The sequence below is a fragment of the Cryptomeria japonica genome, chromosome 6 (assembly GCF_030272615.1).
Source record: "Cryptomeria japonica chromosome 6, Sugi_1.0, whole genome shotgun sequence".
In the NCBI taxonomy this organism is placed as follows: domain Eukaryota; kingdom Viridiplantae; phylum Streptophyta; class Pinopsida; order Cupressales; family Cupressaceae; genus Cryptomeria; species Cryptomeria japonica.
The window spans coordinates 19,851,831-19,860,002 of record NC_081410.1 but is presented as its reverse complement, the minus strand read 5'-3'; positions in this window follow the sequence as shown (position 1 = coordinate 19,860,002).

The following is an 8,172-nucleotide window of genomic DNA, read 5'->3' as shown; positions in this document are numbered from 1 at the left end:
TTCTAATAGAGCGAACTTCTAAAGAGTTCAAAAACAGCTTGTGGTTATTTATTCCCACCGTGGTTTTTCCCAGTTGGGTTTCCACGTGAAAAATGTGTGTGTCATGTGTGATGCTTTCTTCATGTGATGTAATGATTATTTTCTGATTAAGTGGTGATGCATGTTGATCTTGCTGTAATATGTACATCTTTGATGGTAGATTGCATGTTCATGCATTAGGATGAAATGGGAATGAAGAGTTAGATTATATGAGAAGATAAGTGTCAACCGGTCTTTGCTTGTCTTAGTTATACTGGGTTTTGCCGGTTGAACTCTGTTGAAGGACCGGTGTTGTTGTTTGTCTGTCAGTGCATAAGTGTTAGTTGACAAACCGATTTAATGTTGAGTTTTTGTCTATACTGATTCACCCCCCCCCCCTCTCAATACCAGTTTGGTACTATTCGTTCATCATTAAGTTATCAATTGGTATCAGAGCATCCTCCAAGTCCTCTGTGTTGTAAGCTTAACCGCTTGAGGGAAAGATCTTGTTGTAATGATGAAGAGGGAAGGTCCAAAGTTTAACAAAGAAAATTTCAGTATATGGAAAGACAGAATGAAGATATACATCAGAAGCATGGGTGCTCAACACTGGAGCTATGTTGAGAATCTCTGTTGCCCCTACTGGTACCCTCACCGATGATCAAAAGAGAGAGATATAGGATAATGGGCAAGTCATGGAAGCCCTAATCAGTAGTTTATCTGATATTGAGTTCATTGATGTCCAAGATAAGGTAAATCCCAAAGAGGTATGGGATGCTCTTGAAAATATCTATGGAGGCGATGAGCATGTAAAACAAGCTAAGGAAGAAAGCCTTAGAGGAAAGTTTAAAGACATGCGAATGGTTGAAGGTGAAACCATTCAACGGTATGGTATTAGAATCAAAACTGTTGTTAGAGATATCAAGAGTGCGGGTGGTAAAATGGAAGATTGTACTGTGGTAAGCAAAGTCCTGAGATCCCTATTGTCGGTCTATGCAATAAGGGTTGCTGCTATTTAGGAGTTGAGATCAATAGACAAGACTAAGGTATCCTTGGACTCCATCATAGCAAAGTTGACAGCCTATAAGCTAAATAGTTTTGATGGCAATGTTCAAAAGACTGAATCAACTTTTAGAGCTTCTATTGTACCATCGAGGAAAGGAAAAGAAGCAAGCACTAGTGGTGAACCAAGACAGAGCAGAGTAATGGATGATGAGGAGTTTCTGATGGAATTTGAAGCTCTTCTTGCCAGGAAACTTCCAAAAGGAATGGGTAAATACAAAGGTAAGCTCCCTTTGAAATGTTTTTCGTGTAACTAGATAGGACATATTGCTATGAACTATCCTAATAGTGACAACAAGTATAAACCGGAAAGATTCAGGAAATTCAAAGGAGGAAACCGGAGAAACTATTTTGTTGCAGTTGATGAAGGTGTCACAGATGAGGAATCAGAAGATGAAGAGAATGAAGACATTGTGTTTGTTGTTGTAAAGGAAGATGTGTCAGACAAGAAGGCTCTTGTCTCCCGCTTTGATAATTCCAATGAGTGGATTATTGACAGTGGTTGCTCTCACCATATGACTGGTAACTGGAGCAAGTTTCTATCCTTGGAAGAGTATGATGGCGGTGTGGTTCGTTTTGGCAATGATGCACCATGTATGGTTAAAGGAAAAGGGTCCATCTCTCTGAATGGAAAGAGTAGTGCTGACAATGTGTATTGGGTTGATGGTCTCAGACATAACCTTCTGAGTGTTGGCCAACTAAATGACAGTGGCCTCACTCTGGAATTCAAGAATGGAGTCTGCAGAATCAAAGGAAAAGATGGTGAATTGGTGGCCACCGGCATGCAGACCAAAGGTAACCTATTTCATCTGAATGCAAATATCAGTACATGTCTTATGGCTAAATTTGATGATAGCTGGATATGGCATAGGAGACTCTGCCATGTAAACTTTGATAACATTGTGAAGACTAGTAAGATCAAGGTAGTTAGAGGGTTGCCGGTGCTAAGAAAACCGGATAATACCTTGTGCAGAGAGTGTCAATTGGGGTAAATGTCTTCCTCAACCTTTAAAGGTAAATCTTTCACTGCTGACAACTTGCTTGATCTTGTGCATACTGATTTGTGTGGTCCTATGAAAACTAGAAGTGTGCAGGGTGATAGGTACTTCATGATTCTCACTGATGACTGCTCAAGAATGATGTGGGTCACATTCTTGAAAGACAAGTTTGAAGCCTTTGTGAATTTCAAAGCTTTCAGAGCATTAGTGGAGAAGGAAAGCGGTAAAAGGATTAAGTGCCTCAAAACTGATTAAGGAGGGGAATTCACTTCCAGCGAATTCAACAAGTATTGTGAAGAATTTGGCATCAAGAGGCAACTATCTGCCCCCCAGACTCCATAGCAGAATGGCCTAGCAGAGAGGAATAACCGGACTGTGGTTGAAGCAGCTAGAACCATGTTGATTCAAGGAAAGGTAGCTCACACCTTTTGGAGATAAGCGATAAGCATTGTAGTCTACACAATGAACCAGGTACTCATCAAGAAAGGTAAGGATAAAACTCTTTATGAGTATTGGACCGATAAGACACCTGTGGTTAGCTACTTTAGGGTATTTGGTAGCAAATGTTACATCAAGAGGAGTGAGCATCAGGGCAAGTTTGAAGCTAAATGTGATGAGGGAATATTCCTAGGATATTCCACCAAGAGTAAAGCTCTCAAGTGTTTCAACAATAGGACTCAGAGAATTATGGAAAGTATCAATGTGAGAGTTGATGAAACCTCTTAGAAACCGGAGGAAACCGGCAGTGAGCAAGCTGTAAATGAACCGGTTGGAACCTTCTGGGAATCGGTTGTCAGTCAACCAAGTACCAATAACAGTGTTCCCGAACCGGTGAATGTTGATACTGATGAAGATGAGGATGAAGAGGAAAAGCAAGAAGAACCAGTCAAGACTATTCCTCGATATGTCAAGCTGAATCATGATCCTAAGCAGATCATAGGAGACAAGGATGTAGGAATCCTTACAAGAAGAAAGATTAGAGAAAACTCATGTATGATCTCTAAATTTGAGCCTAAATCATTCAAAGAGGCTCATAAAGATGAAGACTGGATCAAGGCAATGGAAGAGGAACTTGACCAGATAGAGAAAAATGGTACATGGTCCTTGGTACCCAGACCGGAGCATAAAAATGTCATTGGCACCAAATGGGTGTTCAGGAACAAGCTGAATTAGGATGGCACAGTGATTAGGAACAAAGCCAGATTGGTGTGCAAAGGATATGCTCAAGAAGAAGGAGAAGACTATGGAGAAACCTTTGCTCCTGTAGCCAGATTGGAAGGAGTTCGTATGCTTCTTGCATATGTAGCTTTTAAAGGATTCAAGGTATATCAAATGGATGTAAAATCTGCATTTCTAAATGGTGTACTTGAAGAGGAGGTGTATATAGAGCAACCAGATGGGTTTTCCCTATCTAAAGACAGTGATATGGTGTGTAGGCTACATAAAGCCTTATATGGTCTAAAGCAAGCACCTAGAGCATGGTGTGAACATCTACATTCCCATCTTGTGAAGATTGGATTTGAGAGAACAAGTGAAGATAGCAATATCTACTTGAAATCTGAAGGAGATCAGATCCTGATCTATGAGGTTTTTGTTGATGACATTATCTTTGGTAGAGATGACAAGATGAGTCATGAGTTTGCTGATGAGATGAAGGAAGAGTTTGAGATGTCACTCATAGGGGAGATTAAGATCTTCATTGGATTGCAAATCCAGTAGATGAAAGATGAAATCTTTATCACTCGGTCCAAATATGTCAAAGAAATGTTGAAGACCTTTGGCATGGAAGATAGCAAACCGGTTGGTACATCGATGGTGACCGGTTGCAAATTATCAAAAGAGGATGATTCCACATTGGTAGATGAGAAGGAATACCGATCAATGATTGGTAAGTTGCATCATGTAGTGCATAATAGACCAGATATTGCATATGCAGTTGGCATTACTGCAAGGTTCCAGAAAAGTCCAAGAGAATCCCACTTGGTTGCAGTTGAGCGGATTCTTAGGTATCTGAAGGGAATAGTTGACTATGGATTGTGGTACCCATACAGCAATGATTTCAACTTGAAAGTATTCAGAGATGCTGATTAGGCAGGTAATGTGGATGATCGAAAAAGCACAATCGGTGGTGCATTCTTTCTCGATGGTAGACTAGTCTCATGGATGAGTAAGAAGCAGAGTTGTATCTCTCAGTCTACAGTAGAAGCGGAGTATGTTGCAGCTTTCATGAATTGAACTCAAACAATCTGGATGAAGCATGTAATAGATGGCTTCAAAATCCCTGTATCTGAACCAGTAAGTATATTCTGTGATAACACAAGTGCTATCAATATTTCAAAGAATCCGGTTTTACATTCTAGAACCAAGCATTTTGAGCTTAAGTATCATTTCTTGAGGGAAAAGGTTCAGAATAAAGAGATTGCACTGGAACATGTTTCTAGTAAGGAGCAGTTAGCAGACTTATTCACCAAGCCTCTCCCAAAGACTGCATTTGTGTATTTAAGAGGTGAATTGGGGGTACTACTCCTTCAGGAGGTAAATTAAAAGTATTTGTTCCACATCAGTCAGGTATTTCATAGTCAATTTTTTTTTTGTTGATTGATGTGTTGAAGGATGCTACTCCTCAGGGGGAGTAGCATAATGGAACAGGGATGTTTGTGCCTCCACTTTGGCATTGTTGTCAAAGGGGGAGAAGAAGTGTAGTGGAGAAGATATCTACAAAAATTATCTTCAGAAATTGGGGAGAAGATGAGTTAGCAGAGAGATATCTTTGTATATTGCCATCAATGCCAAAGGGGGAGATTGCTGGCATTATGTGAACCAGTATGAGGACATAATGATATTGTATGTTGTCATTGATGTCAATATGTGATATGAAGAGAGAACTGACATATGTGAGAACCGTTATATATGCCAAAGTAAAGCGGTATATTTGTTCAAGGTGAACTGGCATGTCAAGATGAACCAGCATGTAGTCATGGGAACCCACACATGGAAGCATTGTATGACTACCGGTTGGTAGGTAGTTTCCACTTCAGGATTTCCGATTGGAGTACCTCAAGCCTGTGTGACTCAATTGGTGATCTTTGTGTGATGAGTTAGTAGTATAACAAAGAATGGATCATGTTGCCATGTCAGCCTTGTGCACGTGAAGGATCTTGCATGAAGAAGACTATCCCTATCTACCTCGGGAATGTGCGAAGTTTGTAAACGGTGAAAACGCGTGATGGATTATCAGCAGCCATGAAATCGGTGGATAATGAACGATGGAGAATGTCTTGAGATTTATTCAAGATCTGTTGCATTTAATGCAGTATGTTCAACAGTCAGGATTGAACCATTTGAATTGCTTAACCTAACAGTTTTAGGGTTTAAGGTTTATGCTACTGACTTGTCTGTTGTCCTATAAGGTCGATGTTGTGATTCTTTCAGAGGTTGTTGGCAAAAGTTGTGTGTGTATCTAAGAGAAGAGATACGTGATTCTTGCCAGACTAGAGGAGAGAAGTCATATCTGCAGAGTGTAAGTGCAGAAGGTGAAGAGGAGCTTAAGCGGATATGTATTGGCATTGAGTGCTATTATCAGGTCATTGATATACCTGTTGATCTTTAACCACTTCAACAGTTGTGAAATCTCCTAACAGGGTAGCCTTAACCGACTTGTTGAAAATCCTTTAACATGGTAACTTGAAGCTACTGAGTTATTGATAGCCTTTAGCTATTGAGTTCTTGAAATCCTCTAACAAGGTACCCTTAACAGGGTTTAACCCTTAACCTGGTATTGTAGCCATCCCTTAACCAGGTGATCCCTAACAGGATCGGTTCCTAACAGAACCTATTGTATCTGTCTTTAACCGGACAAGGCTTCTAACAGAGCGGACTTCTAAAGAGTTCAAAAACAGCTTGTGGGTATTCATCTCCACCGTGGTTTTTCCCAGTTGGGTTTCCACATGAAAAATGTGTGTGTCATGTGTGATGCTTTCTTCATGTGATGTTATGATTGTTTTTTGATTAAGTGGTGATGCATGTTGATCTTGTTGTAATATGTACATCTTTGATGGTAGATTGTCTGTTCATGCATTAGGGTGAAATGGGAATGAAGAGTTAGATTATATGAGAAGATAAGTGTCAACCGATCTTTGCTTGTCTCAGTTATACTGGGTTTTGCCGGTTGAACTCTGTTGAAGGACCAGTGCTACTGTTTGTCTGTCAATGCATAAGTGTTAGTTGACAAACCGGTTTAAGGTTGAGTTTTTGCTTGTACTGATTCACTCCCCCCCCCCCCTCTCAGTACTGGTTTGGTACTATTCGTTCATCATTAAGTTATCATTGACTAGCCTTGTTTGGAATTGGGACATGTTAATGTAATGGCCTTTAGTCATCCTAGATGGTTTGGAGGAGAAAACAAAGCATGTAAGGAAAAAATACATTTTTTGGCAAAAGTTGTCAAAGTTGTTTGACAACTTTTTGCATTTTTGAGCAAAGGATTGGTTAGGAAACCGATGGAGAGTTAGTTAGGCCAAAAATGGCATATAAATGCTCTGAGAATGAATGTAATGAGGTTGTTGAACGACTGGAGTAGATTGCAATACAAATTGGAGACCATTTTTTTTTAGTTTTACCTTGCATTTTTCAAGAATTAGAGCAACAATCCGTACTTAATGGATTGATTGCATTGTTGTTCTTTGCTTGTTGTTTTGTACATGTTTTTGTAGTGCTCATGAAGCATTTTGGTTAGTTGTATTGCAGGCTTGAATTGAGTTTTCAATTTTGCAAGCTCTCGGCCTAAGCAAGGGTTTGAGAGGCCCAAACATGGTTCCAACTTGAAGTCCTTTGAGTTTTTCTCAATAACCCTTGGGACTCGAGCCATGGAACCTTTGTATAGTGTACATAGCTTTTATTTTCCTTTGGAGGTTGTTGAAAGGCCAATGAGCATCATTTCCTAGGTGAGCTCAGTCATAGCTCGGTTAGGAAATAAATGAGATTATGCAAGTGTTTGTAGGGATGAGCAGGGTTGGAGTTGCAGAGTGTTTGGATTAAACAAGTGGGGTGTGGCAGAGAATATGTGTGAGTTTGGAGGTGAGGCAGATCAAGGAAGACACCTAACCCTAGGAAAAAGACCAAAACAAGCCTAAAACCCTCTAAAACAAGCATTTCTCGGGTTTCGTACCTGTATGGTCAGACTAAGATTCCTGACTTCATAAATTGGAAAGTACTTCCAAAAGGGTATTTTGATCTTCAAAGAGTTTGTGTGGGTCTTTGGGGAAATTGTGAGTAAATCCACAAAAAACGGTTAGGTAGGGCTAATTGGGGCTCTAGGGCTATTAGGCCTAGAAAACAGGGAAAGGAAGGAGAGATGGGGAAGTAAATCAAACCCATGCTCAAAATAAGATGATTACCTTTGGATAACATCACAAACACCTAATATAAACTCTGCAAGCATTTGTTAGGAGTTTGAGACAGTGAGGTTGGATTTACCCTTGTGAATCTCAACCAAGCCCGAGTAGCCAGTGAGCACATCTTGATTAGGAGCACTCCTAGAGATTTGAGATGTCTAAAATGATTAGTAGACCAGATGAATAATGAAGGGAGCCCACTAGGACAACACTTGACTGCCCTTAGACAAGGAATTAACTCTCTTTGAGTATACCTCCCCATCACATAGTTTGGTCCCATTCAGGAACCCCTGAAGCTTCCCGAAATGTTCGTGGATCAGAAGTGGTAGCAATGTATGCATGTGGAAGGTCCTGATGCTGTGATCGAGTTCTCTGTGTATCTGAAAGATCCCCAACAAGAGAACCTGATGAATCAAGTGTCCGTCGAGCCCAACGAGGTCTAGGTGGAGGTGGAGAATGAGGCTCCTGAATTGCAAGGGGACCCTACAGAGGTGTAACCTTGCGAGTCAGAGTTGAAAGAGTCTCGTCATCTGAATCACTGGCATCACTATCCACAAAGGAGGGAGGTGAAGCAGGTAGAGAGGCTAAGCTAGGAGAGCTTTCCTTAAAATGAACACTCCTCTCAATGAACACCTCATGTGTCTCACGATCCATCAATCGATATGCCTTAACACCCTCAGGATATCCAACAAAAAGACAAG